Below are 16,541 nucleotides of genomic sequence, written 5' to 3' on the forward strand. Positions count from 1 at the left end.
AGTCCAGGCTACACAAAACCAAATCCTACAAAAGCCAGGGGGAGCCAGGCTGAAAACCAAAACACAGCCAGCACCTGGACATGCTAAGTGTTGGGAGTGGAGAGAGGTCTTAGAGTGTCAAAACCGGAGAGCAGCGTTTGAGCAGCCAGTGAAAGGCTGGTTCAGGAAGCTGTTACTGGAATGTGGAGTATTCACCTCTAAGCCCTAGGTTCAAATCCTCCCCTGACAAACAGCCTCCCAGACCTGCTGCTATGTGATACCACGTGTTACTGAGTTATGTGAAATGAATTGGCTTGCTCAGATCCTCACTTATCCATCTTAAAAAGGAGACTGCTGTCCTTCACCACAATTGAGTATTTTACAAAGCCCTTGGTGACAGGTAAGAGAAATCTCTTGACTTCTGATTTTTCAATGATATTTTTCATTAAAATATTGGGCTTGGGTGAGAAACATGAGTAGAAACTAGAACCACTTTTCATCGACCTGTATCGTGTGGTTGTGGAGCTGGACAGAGTGATTCTGGGGTTTTTTTTTCAAAAGGATCCAATGAAATCTTGAAAATCCATTTTAAGAATCTAAAAAGTGGTAGTGATTTCCTAACGCTCTGAATCACTTAATCTGCTTACTTTCAGGTGTACTGGTTATTGATGACATTGGAAATATAGATGGAAAAGTACTGAATAAGACTCAAGATGAGGTGAAATAACTCTGGTTTTCCTTCTGCTGCCAGCAAAGCGTCTGTCACATTGAATTCCAAAGCTAGCATTGGATGCTGGAAGCCAAACAATCTACTTTCTGGTCATGCTGGTTGGTAGGATACCCAAGAAAAAAAGGTGAGTTCAGGTGCTGTGCTCCACCAGGTTAGCACTTGGGCTCTCATGAGCAGAGCCTTGTGCAAGGTGTAGCAATGAAGTAAAAGAGGTGACTGTGTACGCTGCTCTTCTAATGGAAAGGAAGGAACAGACAGCCACAGGCCAACAGAGGGAGAAAGAAATGGAAAATGATACATAAGTCATAGACTCATAGAATGGTTTGGGCTGGAAAGGACCTTCAGAGATCATCTAGTCCCAACCCCCCTGCCATGGGCAGGGACACCTTCCACTAGACCAGGTTGCTCAAAGCCCCATCCAGCCTGGCCTTGAACACTGCCAGGGATGGGGCATCCACAACCTCTCTGGGCAACCTGTTCCAGTGCCTCACCACCCTCACAGTGAAGAACTTCTTCCTTATATACAATCTAAATCAACCCTCTTTTCATTTATGAAACAAGAACACAACAAATGTGGATTCTGAATATTTTTGTATTCCTAAAACCAATCTCTGTCTTTCTGAATAACTAATTTTTATTGGACAATCTGCTTTATAAAGCCATTCAGTTTTGTTATTGAGTGGGGATATTCACTGCTGCCAAAACATTCAGAACTGAGATTGTCTCATTTTAATTATATTCCATATTTTTATTTCCTAAATCAAATTACTTGCTGGTTGGCTTAAAATATTAATACCAGGTAGAACTGATATTGTTCACAAAGTATTTAATTCAGACAGGCTTTAGGTTTCTAATGACAAAAATTTTCATGCTGTCTCAGAACATATCTGCAAATTTTGCACAGACAGCTATTCGTGGCATGTTGTGACATCCAAAGTTTTAAGTCACATGGCATAAACTTTCACTAGCCCAGAAATGCATCAGCATGAGACCAGTCAAGAGGGTGAGCACCAGGTTAATATGCCAAGATGTACAGGAATGACAGCTTGAGCACATTCCTATTTTTTTTTGGAGCCAAATATTGGCTAGCAAATAGTGCGTCACTTCAGTATGAGGAGGAGACTCAGAGGATTCCCCTACTTCATGAGGATAGCCTTTCAAGAAGAAATGAAAAATAACAGATCCAAACACAACATCAGCTAAAAGTTTATGTTAGGTTTAAGAACTAGCCTGTACACCTAGATGTACACCTACACTTCACAACTGTGTTTTATCTGGGTGGGGCAACTGGTAACCATATGTACAACAGATCTGCATACATGGGGCAAATAAGAATTCGAGAGCCTGGAAAACAAAAGAATTAATATTCAGTATCTAATATTTGAGGCTGAAAGTGAACAACTCCTGAAATGCTCTTTAGTGCACAGAAGCTACAGGAAATTACCAATTTTCTCTCACATGAGATGGAAAATATAATTGATGTGGGGATTTTCTTAGAAAAGGACAAAATTTGTGAGAATGAAGAAGACTTCCTGCTTTCATCTGATGCATTCTGAGCAAGCCCTTCTCTCCCACCCTCCAAATCCTTCCGGGGGGGTGTTCCCAGAACCAAATAGGAAAAGCTCTTAGTTACCAAACTAAAGTTTCTTCATCAAACTCAGTTGTGTAACTTTGCATGGGAGCGAGCATTTGGTGAAACCGCAGCTGCAAGTGGCACCACTCTTGTATAAATTCTCCTGACTGTAATCCACAGCCTTAGAGGATCTATCTTAAATTATCTCAGTTCAGTCCAAACCTTGGCATGCTCTTGCATGCAAGCCTCACACCTGGGTGTAGCTGTGCCAGATGTGGATCTCTGACTGCAAAAGTAGTGCCATTCACACATCTAATTCATATTTCAATAAATGTGGCTCATTCATAGATTCCCAACCCCCTTTTCCAATTCATTACCAAGCTTTACCTACCCACACTTCTTTGGGGGAAAGCAGGTGATTACTCCCTGGAGCAACAGCTTGTGGAGGCGAGGGGGAGAATTTCTCCCCCCTGCCGAAAAAACCAATCCCACTTCCTTTGTGCTTTTACACCCCAAGGTTTCTGTGTCAGCCCTACTTGCCCTTGCAGTGTGAGCCTTCCACAGATTCCTAAACACTTCTCAGCTGAAGTAGTTTGGCCTTTGAACTCTCTTCCTATCAGTGATGTTTTGTTTTGTCAAATGACAATGAGCAAGCCAAAGTTCCTAGGAGACAATTACTGACTGCTGATGTCCTGATGCAGGTTCAAAACCACAAGGAGGGAAGCAGGAATGACAAGAATCCCAGCATGCCATTAATGACCTAGCAAAGTAGCAAAAAGCTATTTACGCTACTGACAGAAGCTGCATGCAGGTGCTGAGTGTTCACCAAATGAGATAAAAGATGGTACAAGACTCTAAGAGCTCATTCAGCCCCTTGGCTTTCAAAAACTACATTACTGCTATTAGGCCCTGATCCTACAAGTTACAACAGGCAGACCAGCGTTTAAGCCCAGGTGCTATGCTAAATTTAGGACCTGGGACCTTAAAAATTACTTCAAGCAAAGTTTTCTTGATTCCTCTGAAGATCTGGTCACTCATTTTAAAGGCAACTTATGAGCCTTTGTGTGAGCTTGAATATCAAACTAGTACATGGATATACCTTACCTCCTATGCTTTTTTATTCACAGGACAGCTGTCAGGAATTTTTTGAGGAAACCTTTTTCAGCAGAAAATATTGAAACTGAAATTGCTTTGGGCTCTCATTTGTTCTGTGACTTCCAGTTTTCACTCTGTTCTAAAAAAAAAAAATCCTAATCTCTTCAGTTCTTCAGTTCCCCCAAGTGCTAAAGCTTACCTTTTTCTATTGCTAATATGGTGTTTCAGCTACACCTACATAATGATAAATAATCATCCTCTCTGGAACTCAGAGCATGGTAATTGATGTGAGACCTATCACAGAGATCTGGGTTTGCCAATCACAGAATTATTCTCAAGCCATTTCCTCAGCCCCATGACTAAGAATTGTGCACTTTTAAGTAGCCTTTCCTTTCATTTGTAGGACCAGCTGTCAAGTGCATTGCATCACTGCTTATGCAGAGTGGGTGATATAGGAATTGAGACATGAAATTAGACAATACTGAGTGATCGCTGGGCTCAGGTTCAACTTCCTCCTTTATATACCTCTGGCCAGTATGGGTTTGATCCACTACATGTAATCATTTTATTCTTTTAATTGCAAGAATTTTGCAATTAAACCTGAATTTTGTGCTCAAGAGACAAATGGAAATTGAAAGCTTTGTTTATCCAGCTCAGCTAAAGACTAACCAGAAGTGCAGACCTCCCTTTTGCTGTACTGCTTCAGCTTTTCTTATTGGCTTTTGTAAGAGTTATATCTGCAAAGAGAGCATGGTTTGTTTTCCACGTATGTTCTAATATTAGCCTAATTCCTGCAGCTACCATTAAGAAAGCCAGTTATATCTGCTATTGCAGGCACATGGTGTACAGGGACCAGTAAATTCTTTCTGAAATCCATCTTAACTTTTAACCAATACCATCAGGCACTCTCAGCCTGTTATCACATTACTACCAGATTCATGCCCAAGACTGACTTTATATTGTCTCTGAAAACCTGTTTAAAAGACCAATATTCACCATTCAACTTCAACACTTAAATTCTTACTCACAGGCTGCACTACTGGATGAATTAGTAGCAGGCTGGCAGCTACAAGTGCTAGTTGTTTTAGCTGAAAAAAAATAGAGGATGTTGAACTCTGCATGGGCATAAGTAACATTCAAAATGACAGCCACCTCACAGTAAGCCTCTTGCTTCTTATAAATATTATCAACAACATTTAAACAAAATTAACTTACAGGTCATCAGGACAATTGTTTGGAGATTCCAGCCTTTCTCTTGATTGTACATGGTGTAAAATTTCTGTATTGGAGAAACCTGGATATGGTTGTTGACCCGAAGTTAATGTTTCCCACATTAATTCTCCAAAGGCCCTAAGAAACACCAACAAAAAAATTTAATTACCATAGTAATCATGAACAATGTCCCTATCAACAGTTAAAATGTCTCTAACCTAAGAATAAGACTCAGAAAAATTAGGAGTAAGAGTTTAAATTTTTTGTGAAACAATTCATATGTCCTAAAGCCAGCCTCTGGAATAGCTAAAATAAATGTGAAGAACTGACACACTTTCCCAGACTCACTGAGATGCAGCTTAGAAGACATTGAGTGTCCACAGCTTCCCTGGACAGCACTGTCTGGTTGAGCATGTCCTCACCTAAACAAGTGTTTAGAAATCTCTAGAGGTGTCACTGGAAATGGAGAGATACAAGTTCTCCTAAGCACCACACACAAAGCAATCACCACTTCATTTGGTTTGGCACAGAGCACTGAATGACTTACTTAGATAAATGTAAGAGTGGCAGTCAAATGGATGGGCTGCAGGGGCTGAGGACTTGGACAAGATTGGTGGGCTATAGCCCACCATGAGTACCTATGGCTAATGAAATCCAAACTTGTGTGAATCTCAGGTTTAATGGATCTGGTTTGGTCTGATTTTTTCCAGGCCTCCTGACAGCAGGCCTCTGCTTCTTCACCATAAACTCAAACCCACCCAAATACACGCTTTAAGTAAACCTCCACAGCAAAGTATTATGACCTTCCCCTGATGATGCTGAGAAATTTGGGCTTCAGAATAAAGAAGTCATCAGAAGAGGGTGAAACAGTAAGGGGAAAGTATTTGGCTGTAGGAAGGAAATGCCAATTAACCTAATGGAAAACAAAATGGAACAGCATGCAGGCAGTCAATTCACTGCCCAATCAAGCAAAACCCACATTGTGGGCCTAGTACAAAATTTTTTCATTGAGTGATACTAGTTCTTTCCAGCCAGAATCCAAAGCTAGAGCTCAAAGCATTAAGAAATATATCCATGCAGGTATTGTCGTGGTGCCAAACTTTTCACTAGCTCATTAAAATATCGCTTAGGAGGAAATCTGCCTTAGCCTAAAAATTATTAGAGATGGCAATATGCAACCTTATCATTCCTCCTGTAAACCAGTATTTTTTTGCTGTGGGATTTAGTACGATTATTCCCACAGCTGTGTGGCTGCTATAACTCACCAGACATCAAAGCAGTTTGTAAAGACACCATCAATGAGGCTTTTAGGAGCCATCCATCTGACAGGGAGTAGGCCTTCTCCTCTTTTCCTGTAATAACAAATTTTATAGATATCTCTGGCAAGTCCAAAATCACCAATCTTTACTACCCAGGAAGAGCTCTCATATTCCTTCTCGGACACAAGGCAGGTGCGAGCAGCCAGCTCCCTGCTTTGCAAGGCAGAAACAAGAGGATGGAGTTAGCATTGCAGAGTAACTCGGGTCAGAAGGGACCTCTGGAGGTCATCTGTTTCAACCCTCTCTTCAGAGCAGTGCTGACCTCGAGGTCAGATCAAGTGGCTTAGGCCCTCATCCAGTTAAGTTTTGCATATCTTCAAGACTGGAGATGACACAGCCCGTCTGGACAACCTGTTCCAGTGATTGATCCTGCACGTTGTGAACAATATTATCTAATTTCCCTTGCTGTAACTTGTGCCTCTTGCTTCTCATCTCTTCCCTGTGCGCTTCTGAGAAAAGTCTGGCTCTGTGTCCTCTATAGCTACCCATTAGGCAGATGAAGACAGTAAATGGATCTCCCCACTTGCCCTTCTCACACAATATGATTCTTGCCTGGGGTGCAATGAGTCCTGGATTCAGATCTTAGAGTAGCCCACCATTTTGTGAGAGAACTGTAGGTGGTTTTTAGCAGAAAAGCTTAACATTAGATTTTACTCCAGTGCTCTCACCTTCCCTGTTACATTGTGACATCTTTCTAGGCATTTTTTCCCAGGTAAGATAATTAGACTCGATATTGTGGGTAAACCTTGGAAGACTAAGGAAATAAGTTCTCTACCTGTGCATAAAATACATTTTCTCTAAATAGACACAGCCTTTGCAAATACCCAAACATATATCCAAGAGGTCAGTCACTGTCAGTAAGGGACTCTGGAGCTACAAGAAACAAAGACAGAAGTTAGCCGTGTCTTCCAGCTTTACAAACACAGAATGACAACCTCCCTACGCAAAGATAGTATTGTTTCCTCATTTGAAATGCATAGGATTTTTCCAAAATTTGCAAAGCACAGGTGCAAAATCTCTGTATGTCAATAGAGCAAATGCTAATTACCGGCAGGGTAAACTGCCAAATCACTGCACTGCAAGGCAGGTGAACACATCCTGTTCTTTGATTTGGGGCTAAGAATATCCTGGGACCTTCGGAATTGTTTCGTCACTACAGTGGAAGAAATGGGACCCTGAAAATTTCCTCCCACTATCAGATCAGGTTTGTTTGCTGCTGTATTTATTGGTGTAATATATTATTCTAGTAGAATACATGTATAGACATTTCAGTAGAATTCAATACTGACTGTGGATTTGATCTGATCATGTAAATGAACTAGACAATTGCTATAATGCTATAAAATTCCAGTGTCAAATCCTTTTGACCTACAATCCTATCATCCATATTCTTTCTCCATGCTAACTATGGAAAAAAATTAATTAATTAAAGAAGTTTATTCTTTATTCTTTCCTCCTCTTTCCTTCTAAAGAATTTGAGGACACAGGCACAGGGACAGAGTATTTTCTTATATGCCTGGACTATACCTAGCACATTAAAGATACTGCTGCTACTGAAAGACAAAAAAACCCCCACAACCCTACGAGGCCTAATAGATCAGATACATGACCACCATTATTTATGATCACTTTTCAAAGGACTGTTCACGGTATTCATAGAGAGAAACTCAGCAGACTTCTCACAACTGAAAACACAATTTTGGTCAGTGGTCTAATGACATTCAATCATCTTCACAGCAACTCTGAATGCAAGGTCAGCATGCAACACTGAGGTTACAGGGTGTTAGGGAAAAGCCAGGCCAGACCTTGCAGGTACAGAAACAGCTGAACATCAGCATGGCCTTTGAGAAATGGAAAAACTGAGAAGCTGTGGGCAGCTACAGGTTAAAAATATAAGTCTCATGGTCTTTACCCTACCTTTTGCTTTCTGGCTCCTCATAAATAGCTAAGTAGATGCCCTCCTTCCATCACCGCCAGTATAAGGTACTGAGGTTCATTTAACAGGCACACGCCAAGTAACTTCAGAATGTGGGGGTGATCAAATTTACTAAAGAGAAGGAAACAACTGTAAGCTTACATATGAGAAATCCAGCTGGTTGATAGCTTTTAAAGTGCATATAGCTGCAAGCAATGAATGAGCAGTTTGGCCTTTACAATCCTGCCTCTACCAACAACGTGATTTAGTAACTTACAGGGCCTGGATTTGCTCAGTCATGGGGAGAGTTCAGGGACATCCTTTCAAAACACAGGCTTACCCTTGTACTTTGATAGGCACTCTAACGCATGCATGTGTATTAAAATCACACTTCATCATACTTCCAGGAAGCAAAGAAAGGTAGCCAAATGGCAATCTCATCTAGGAATAACATGAATTGCCACCTGTACATTAAAGGTATCTCTATGATTTTAATAGAGTACTTTTACTACTATACTCACAGTAGAACTGCTGATTCAGAGAAATGCACAGAGAAAGGTAAAAGCACAAGGTGCAACATGCTATTTTCACAATTCAGAGGCGAACTGTTTCTCACAGTACATTTTCAAGAAAAACAAAATATGCACGAGGAATACTTGCAGATATGCTATTAATTGCCTGTGTGTGTCCAAAAATGTAGGGATTACCACAGAGCAATCACTACTCTCAGATCTAGCACTTTTCAAAGAATGAAGAATATTTATTGCCTCTGTCAGTGCCCGTGTTTTTACAATCACATTTCTTCGTAAGAAAATGGTTTTCTCTTCACACTCCTGTGTGAAAGGACTTGCGCCAGCAGTCAGAGAAACTTGACTCTATTGGGGGAACTGATGGTGTCCAAAATGCTGTCAAATGCACTAGTGTAAACAAACAAATAAAACAGAGGGACATTTTCCTTCTAAACTCTTTCAGTTCACATAATCTTATGTGTGGGCAAAGACTTCAGCAAAAAGTGTGGTTTTGAATTTGACAGTTCCCCCTGGCCCCTAGCACATACCTCTCAATCAGACAAACTTTGGTGCTCTCAAGAACAAAAAGAGGAGAAGGAGCACCTGGCACTTCCCTTACAGCTCATGCAGCCTTTTCTCCACTGACCTGTCATTCCTTACTTCCCAAGTGATGGGATACACTCAAGAATTTGCTACATATATTAGTACACAAATGACTTACCAATAACCAATATCAAGTGACTTTTTGAAATACAAGCAACCGAATTTCCCCATTGCTGCACACCAATAATAGAAGAAACAAATAGTCTTTGCTTAACTGGGACAGTATGTATAACAGTACAATCCAAATTTTAATGAACATCCAAAAAGGCAAGCAAAATAAAAGTTGCATTTAAATACCTAACATCAAGGTTTGTAAACAATCTGGTCCACTTATTTTTCCTTTCTGCACTTGGTTTCATTTATGAGACCTTACAGATGAACGTCAAGAAAAATCATTAAGCTCTCCATGAGGGAACTAAATCATTCTTTTTTCATGTTAAAAAAATGAAAGATTTAAAGCATATAACACATACCAAATTTTTTTATCATTGTTTAATGACTACTGGGAATAGATAATATTTAAACTTTTCTATTCTCTTTGTTTCTATGTCTCATTGTATTGGTGTACATATGGGCCCACATCAGTGTTTACATTTAAATGTAATAATTTCCAATTATATATTTTTCTAGGATTTCTGGGTTTGGATTATTAGCTGCAACAAGAAAGCAGTATTGGGGAAGCTTCATACTACACAGAAAAGAGACCTTAATTGGGTTTATAACTGCTAGGTAGACTGAAGATAGATTGTAGGAAGTTTACACACAACACTTACTCTTTGTCCTTAATTTACACTTTCGTGACATGGTTCCATTTTGGTTTTCACAAGCCTCTTACCTCATTCAATGTACAGTGTGTGGAAGAAGTTAGGCAAAAAGATGCAAGATATTTTCTTAAAAACATGTAAACACAAAAAAGAATGCTGTGAAAACCAATTTCAAATTTAATAACACTGTCTTCTGTACAGGATATAAAATCCTTCATTTTTCAAAAGATGGTTCTATTTCTGAACTCATGAAATAAAAGTCAGAAAAGTGCAGAATTGCACCTGAAAACTAAACCACACTCTCAGTCTTATGTTACCAGCTGAAAACTTCAGCTGAACTTTACTTGTTTGTGTGGACACTCTGGAAAACCAGACTTCTAGCTGACACACAGACCTTACTATGTGAAATTCTTGCACTGGTGACAGATGCATTATTTTTTTAAGTCTACCTCAATGGAAGAGGTATGTGGCAGCCTCTAGTGGTAAGTATGCACATTTTTAAAAAACAATTTCCACAGTAAATTGAAACTTCAAGGCATCGGCTTGTTTTGATATGTTTATTTTGGTAAAATGGGATTAGTCAAACGTTGCCCAATTGCCTTTAACAACTAACTTAGTTTTAGGGGAGCAAAGGTACTGAAATATATCAATCCAAACCCCAATAAATCCATGATATGAGCATACTGAACTTGCAGTCTGTATCTTAAATTTTGCTAATCAGTTTTATAGCTTTATTTTCATAAAATTCACCAGTAGTGATTTAATTTTTTAACAGAAACAGGAGAACACCCCAAAAATGCCACAGTAACTTGTTTAGAGGAACACGTTGCTTTCATTCCTTTGAAGGCCACCACCCTCACATGATACTGGCTTCGAAGGGTGCCCAGTGGCAAAGCTGTCCCTACCCCATTAAGTGTGCCTCCTTCAAGAATTCACTCTTTTCGTGGTCTGTCGCACCCTTCTTCAAAGTCTACTCAACAGAAAGCAAAAGTGTAATAACACTTAGGTTACCACCACCATTATCATGTAGCACTTAAGTAACGCAATCAGACATAGACATGGCCTTAAATACAGGTTATTTTCCAGCAATCATTACAAGGAGATAGGCTCAGCTTTAAGTGACTTGCAAAAAATACTGCAAGGAAACACCCAAATCCGTCAACACCTGTTTCTGTGGTATACCCTCTGAGCCAAATCTCTCTGCCCATCCCATTCTGTTGCCAGAGAAATAGACAGCTGTGATTACCTTGACTGCTACTTTGGATTCTCCACTTCCACCTGCCAGGATATCTACTGCAGTCCCTTCATACACCTCTCCAAATGCTCCGCTTCCTAACAATTTGTGTAAGTTCAGTTTGTCCCAAGGGAAAGCTGGCAATGATTCAATCTCTGCTTGAGAAGGAAGAGTGCTACAAAACGGCAATACTAGTCACTTGGTCATACCTAAGAATGTTTTAAATGTTATTAAAATTTTTCCTCCAATGAATCTGGTACTATTTGTCTCATCAGGTACATTTAAGGGGAGCTCAGGTGAAGCCTGGATGTTTTGGAAACTATTGGAAAACACCAGGTCTTCTTCCTTCCCCGTGCACTTGCGTTTCTTGAGCATGCAGGGTGGGCTAGGGGCAATCCAGGCCAGGGTACACGCCAGAGAGCCAACATGGCAGGGCGTACTTCAGAGCAGACCTGCCCTGCTGTGTAGATGTAGCCCTTAACTCTACCTTGAGGTGTTAGGGACGACTGCACTGATGAAAACCAGTCCAGGGAAGTCCTCTTAGATGTTTTTGTCCTGAAAATACATTTGCTGCAAGGACATACCTCACAGCATAACAGGCATTGGCTAGTCCCACTGTCTCAGCGGTCCCCCTGAATTGAGCTACTTCTTTGTCTTCCTTGACAAACACTATCTGTCCAGGCAAGGCCTGTTTTCTGGATTTCCATCTTCGGTGGCATACGGGAACAGAAAAGCAGACCATCAGATATTTCACTCTGAGAGCGTCCCAGTGCGTGAGCAGGCTGAAAGGCTACAGGTTTTTTGTTATTCTCTTCAACATGACCCCCCAGCAGCTCATGTAAGCAAGACATTTCCATCTGGCCATCATCTTTTTCCCAGAAAATACAGACAGCTGCTTCCTGAGCTGAGAAATCAGTCAAGCACCCACTTCTGTATGTGGCAAGACCCAAGCCTGAAGGGCTGCTGCTGTATCCCAGGGAGAGGATGCAGAGTGAGAAGGCAGGACCATCACAGGTGGACATCTACGTATCAGGGTAATCTCTACATCCTTTCTTCAGGAACAAAGCTTAAGAGGAAAAAAATGGGACCCTTTGGTGAATAAATGCAGTGCCCAACTTGAGAATTATAAGGTACAAGTTTTTATAAGGATACACAGGAACATCAGAGTTCTATCAGCATTCCTGTGCTCTCCCTGCAGGGAATCAACAGCAAGAAATGCCTGAGGATGGAGTGAATTGGTATCTTGTCCTTAATACTGAAAACATAACCAGCCATCTCTAGGGCCTCAAAGGATGAGAATATACAAACTCCTGCCAGCTCCCCACCCTGGGGATTGTTCAGCATTTCCCTAAACCTGAAGGCTGATCATCTCCTGCCATCTGAACTGCCTTTTACAGAGGCCTGGTGAACCAAGGGTATGCAAAAAACTCAGCCACATAACAAAACCAAATAGTATGACCACAGTCAAGCCCAGCACAACAACTCCGATCACAGCAGCAATGACAATGATGGTGTCTGGGGAGATCATAGGATCTGTTAAATAGAAGGGGAAAATTGGTTAATGACTGTGTGTACAAACGGTATCAATCCTATGGAGCTGAGCAAACCTTAACAGAACCCTTGAGCTGCCTGCTGTGTAAATGTCTTCCTCTGCACAAAGCTCTCTTGTAGGCTTTATGTAGATATCTACATTTAGTCAGACTAATCCTCCTCCCCCAGCTCTGGGCCATTCCTGTGGCGATGACCTACTGTGCACACGGAAAGAGAAAGGGTGGGATTTTCAAAAACACCCACAGAATGTACATCTAACATTCTGGCTTAAGGCAAGAAGCAATCCTTACATCCTTAACCCAGTGTGGGAGCTTGTCTTTATTTCAAGAACCATACCATAATGCAGAGTGCAGGGCCATAGAGACAAACAGGTATAAATAAGCAGAAGCAAAATGCAGGCCCACTGTTCCGTGCAAAAGAGCCTGATGAGCACCACCAGCTGGGGTCACCATATAAATGCCACCATCTATTAACTTAGACAAATTACCTGTGCAGCAACATCATTATTAAAATAGCAGGTCTCTTCATAAATTGGTAAGGTTATTCTGAATAAAAAACTTGATTAACAGAGTAAGAAAGTACAGAACATACCTTCACCCAAAATGATATCCTTGCTTGTGTCACTGTATTCACCGAGACCCAGCACATTTGCAGCTGCCACTCTGAACTGGAAAGTTCCTTCTAAGTTCTTGGCCTTCCATGTGCAAATACTGGCACAGGAGCTGTTGTAAACCACCTCCCACAAGGACTTCACTTTGCTGGTGTTGTCAGACTGCTTCCTGCAACGGGCACAGCAAAATAGCACAGGTATGTCATTAACGCAGTGAGGGTAGTTTACTGCTTCCCCTCCCCGTTCTTCACTTCAGTTCCATGGCCTTCACAACATCTCTCTGCCTGCATGAAAGCTCAAGCTGGTCGTGGGGTTTTGGCTACAGAGCAGAAAATTGTACCATGCTATTTCAGCAATGCTAGGAATCACACATCTTTAGCTTGGCATTGGAAATTAAATGCTAGAACATTTTAGACATAAAAAGCTCCAGCACTCTTTCACTTGTTTCAGTGCACGCCTCACAGACATGATTTCAAAACCTTCTTATTTAGCTTTCAGAAAAAAATAAGCATTTATTTTTGTGTCCTGTTAGACGTTTTTGCTTTCCTGGGCCCAGAGTAATTCAGTGGCTCTTGTGCATCAGGTTTCACAAGCTAAACAGGAAGCAAGTCATTGGCAGTGGAGACACAATTCTTTAGCTAGCCAGTTTCCCATAGTATCTGCTGACTGCTGGGTATATTTCTTCCTTTCCCCATTGGACTGAGATTGATTGCTCACAATAAATTCAGAGCTGATTATTCAACAACCAAAAGAAGACCATGTATTTAAACTTGAAAGGCCATATCTGAAATATCATTTCATGCCACACAAGACCGTAATATTTCATGTGAAATGACCTTCATGAGCATGTCAATCATTCTCCCAACACACTTCAATGCAGAAAAAAGGTCAAACACTTCTAAACCATAAAGACATGGGAAAACTATATATTCATGTCCTTGGTGTGTACATATCCCTACCAGAGCTATATGAAAAACAGGGGTTGTTTCAAAGAGCTATGCAAATATTTTCTAGAATGTTATGCAACTGACCTAACATTTTGCTACCTGGTATAAAAGGACCATGAGGCTCAAAGCGAAATTCAGTCAAAAACATCAGCATGTGCACATTCAAACTGCAGGAGAAAAGCCTATTTCATTAAAAAAAAAAAAAACAACAAAAAAACCACCTCAATGATGCATTATGATTCCAGAGATGAGTAAGAAGCTGGAGCCTGGAGAACACAGCGGGTAACGCACAGCCCTGACACAGGTCAAGGGACTGTCCTTTCTTTACCCATCCACAGCAAGCCAGGTACAAACTGGCTGTTGGCATATCAAAATTATTGTGGTCTCATAGCATGCAGGTCAGCACTGCTGTATGCTCACAGAACTGTATGGAGGAAGATTACAGCACCAGGAAAATATGTCTGGGTGAAAACTTATATAGGTAAAGTATGCCCAGCTCCACAGCGCTCTCAGTCCTTAGAAAGCTGTGTTCATAAACACAGAGTTAACTGAGGAAAAAGAAATAATAGCTGAGTTTAAAAAATTGCTTCCCTCCATCAATCCCGATTTCAAACAGTGTCATAGGAATATCTCAGAAGATGGACTCTCCTAATTTTTAAATAATACATTAATTAAGCCTTGCACTGACTGCCTTAAACAGACCCCTCCAGAGTCATGGTCAAAAAATGAGAAGTTTCAAAGCCACTGCCCACAGCAATATACTCTAACCTGTCCATTCAGCCCTTCCAAAGCCAGTGTAGGAATAAGTGTGAATTGGCATTCTACAGATGCCTAATGACACATATAGTCCAGGCAATCTGCATTTGATGACAGAGCACTTTAAAAATTTTCTAGTCATCCCATGTTGGTGGGAAAACCTTATGATTTTTTCTGGCAACTATATAAGGCCTTTTCATGAGTCCTCTGAACACTAAGATAGTTCTACATATGTTTTAGCCAAAAATACATACTACATGCTTGAAATTTGTGATTTGAAAACATCTCCAAATCTTCTTCTAATTCACCAACTTATATCCAAATATATCCCTATATTTCAGAGTTGGTCTGGAAATGTATTTTCTTCCAAGTTTTCTAGGAATTTCTGGAAATGAAGGTTACTTAGTTTACTCAAGAAAAAGAACCCATGAGAAGGGCCTTTTGCATCATAGATATTCCACTCTTCCCATCAGAGTCAAACCAAAAGCCCCTGCACACCCACATTTGTCCTGGGCTGCTCCCTATGGGAAGAGTGCCTGCACATGTAGCTTACCTGCTTTCTAAGATGTAGTAGGTCAGGTTGCTTCCATTGCCATCAGCCTTTTCCCACTGTACAGAGTTTTTAGTGTCTTCTGCTCTTTTTGGAACTCCCGGCTTACTGGGAACACCAGCTTAGGCCAAACAGGGGAAGAAACAGAACCCTTAAAATGTGTTTATAGCAAGACAAAGGGCTAACAGGCACAAAGAAAAATTTAGTCATGCACATGGATGTTTAGACATAGAAAAGGATGGAGGATCTATATCAATAATCCCCATGGAGAATGAACCTTCGGCCTTCTCTTTGCGATCGACAAATTTCAGAGTTTTCATTCATATGCAGCCTTTCCCCAGTAGTTATGAGTTCACATGTGTATAGGTATTTCATTTCAGCTTCCCTCACTCTTCTCCTCTGCTCCACTTGGAAGTGAACCTCATTTCTTTCCCCCTATTACTTTTGCAGATATGGTACTGTGTTATTTATTCTTCAAACACACACAACTATTGGCTCTTAGTATAAGAAAATTGCCTGCTAAATTTTACAAAATACTGTGTTTGAATATTCACGTCCTGAAAATAGTCTTAAAATCTTGTTTCCCTACATTAAGTGCTTACCTGTAGCTTTAAAGCTTGTTGAAGAGGAAGTGCTTTTCACTCCTGTAACATGAACTACTGTTACTTTTACAAAGCAGTTGGTTGAAGGAAGAGTTCCTGTGAGACTGCATGTGTAAACAAGATCTGCTGTGCACACAGTGCTTGCAGGAGAAAACCAGTCACTTTTTGTTTGCCACTAGAAAAATAAAATATCATTGCGGTCAACCTTCTTGCTCTGCTGAAATTGTGTCACAGTTCTATTCCTTGGTAGATTAACTACTTTGCCACCTTTTAATATTGTAGGGGAGGGATTACACACATGCTGTTTCAGTCACGGGACTTTGTCCTCTTAGAGACCAAGGACACAAAACCTAGGTTTTTTCTTTGTTTTCAGGAGACCTACAAGTCTCAGCAGCCACAAAGGACAACAGATTAAGTGACCCCTTTGCACAGCCAAAAGGAGCCTTCCCCTTGCTTATCTCTGTGCAGCCTGTATTTCTGGATCACCATGATGTGCCCATGAGTTCAGCTTGCCATGATGCAATTGAACGGAGGCGGTGTAGTGGAATTGTGCTATGACATTTGTTTTAGGGCAGGGAAATGTTTGGTGTAG

At 40.8% G+C, this 16,541-nt stretch overlaps 1 pseudogene; it reads right to left on the reverse strand.

The window, feature by feature from the left end:
- LOC115334067 overlaps positions 1-16,541 on the reverse strand; it is a 42,745-nt pseudogene that overhangs the window by 11,267 nt on the left and 14,937 nt on the right.

Source organism: Aquila chrysaetos, chromosome 2 (genome assembly GCF_900496995.4).
Source record: "Aquila chrysaetos chrysaetos chromosome 2, bAquChr1.4, whole genome shotgun sequence".
Taxonomy (NCBI): domain Eukaryota; kingdom Metazoa; phylum Chordata; class Aves; order Accipitriformes; family Accipitridae; genus Aquila; species Aquila chrysaetos.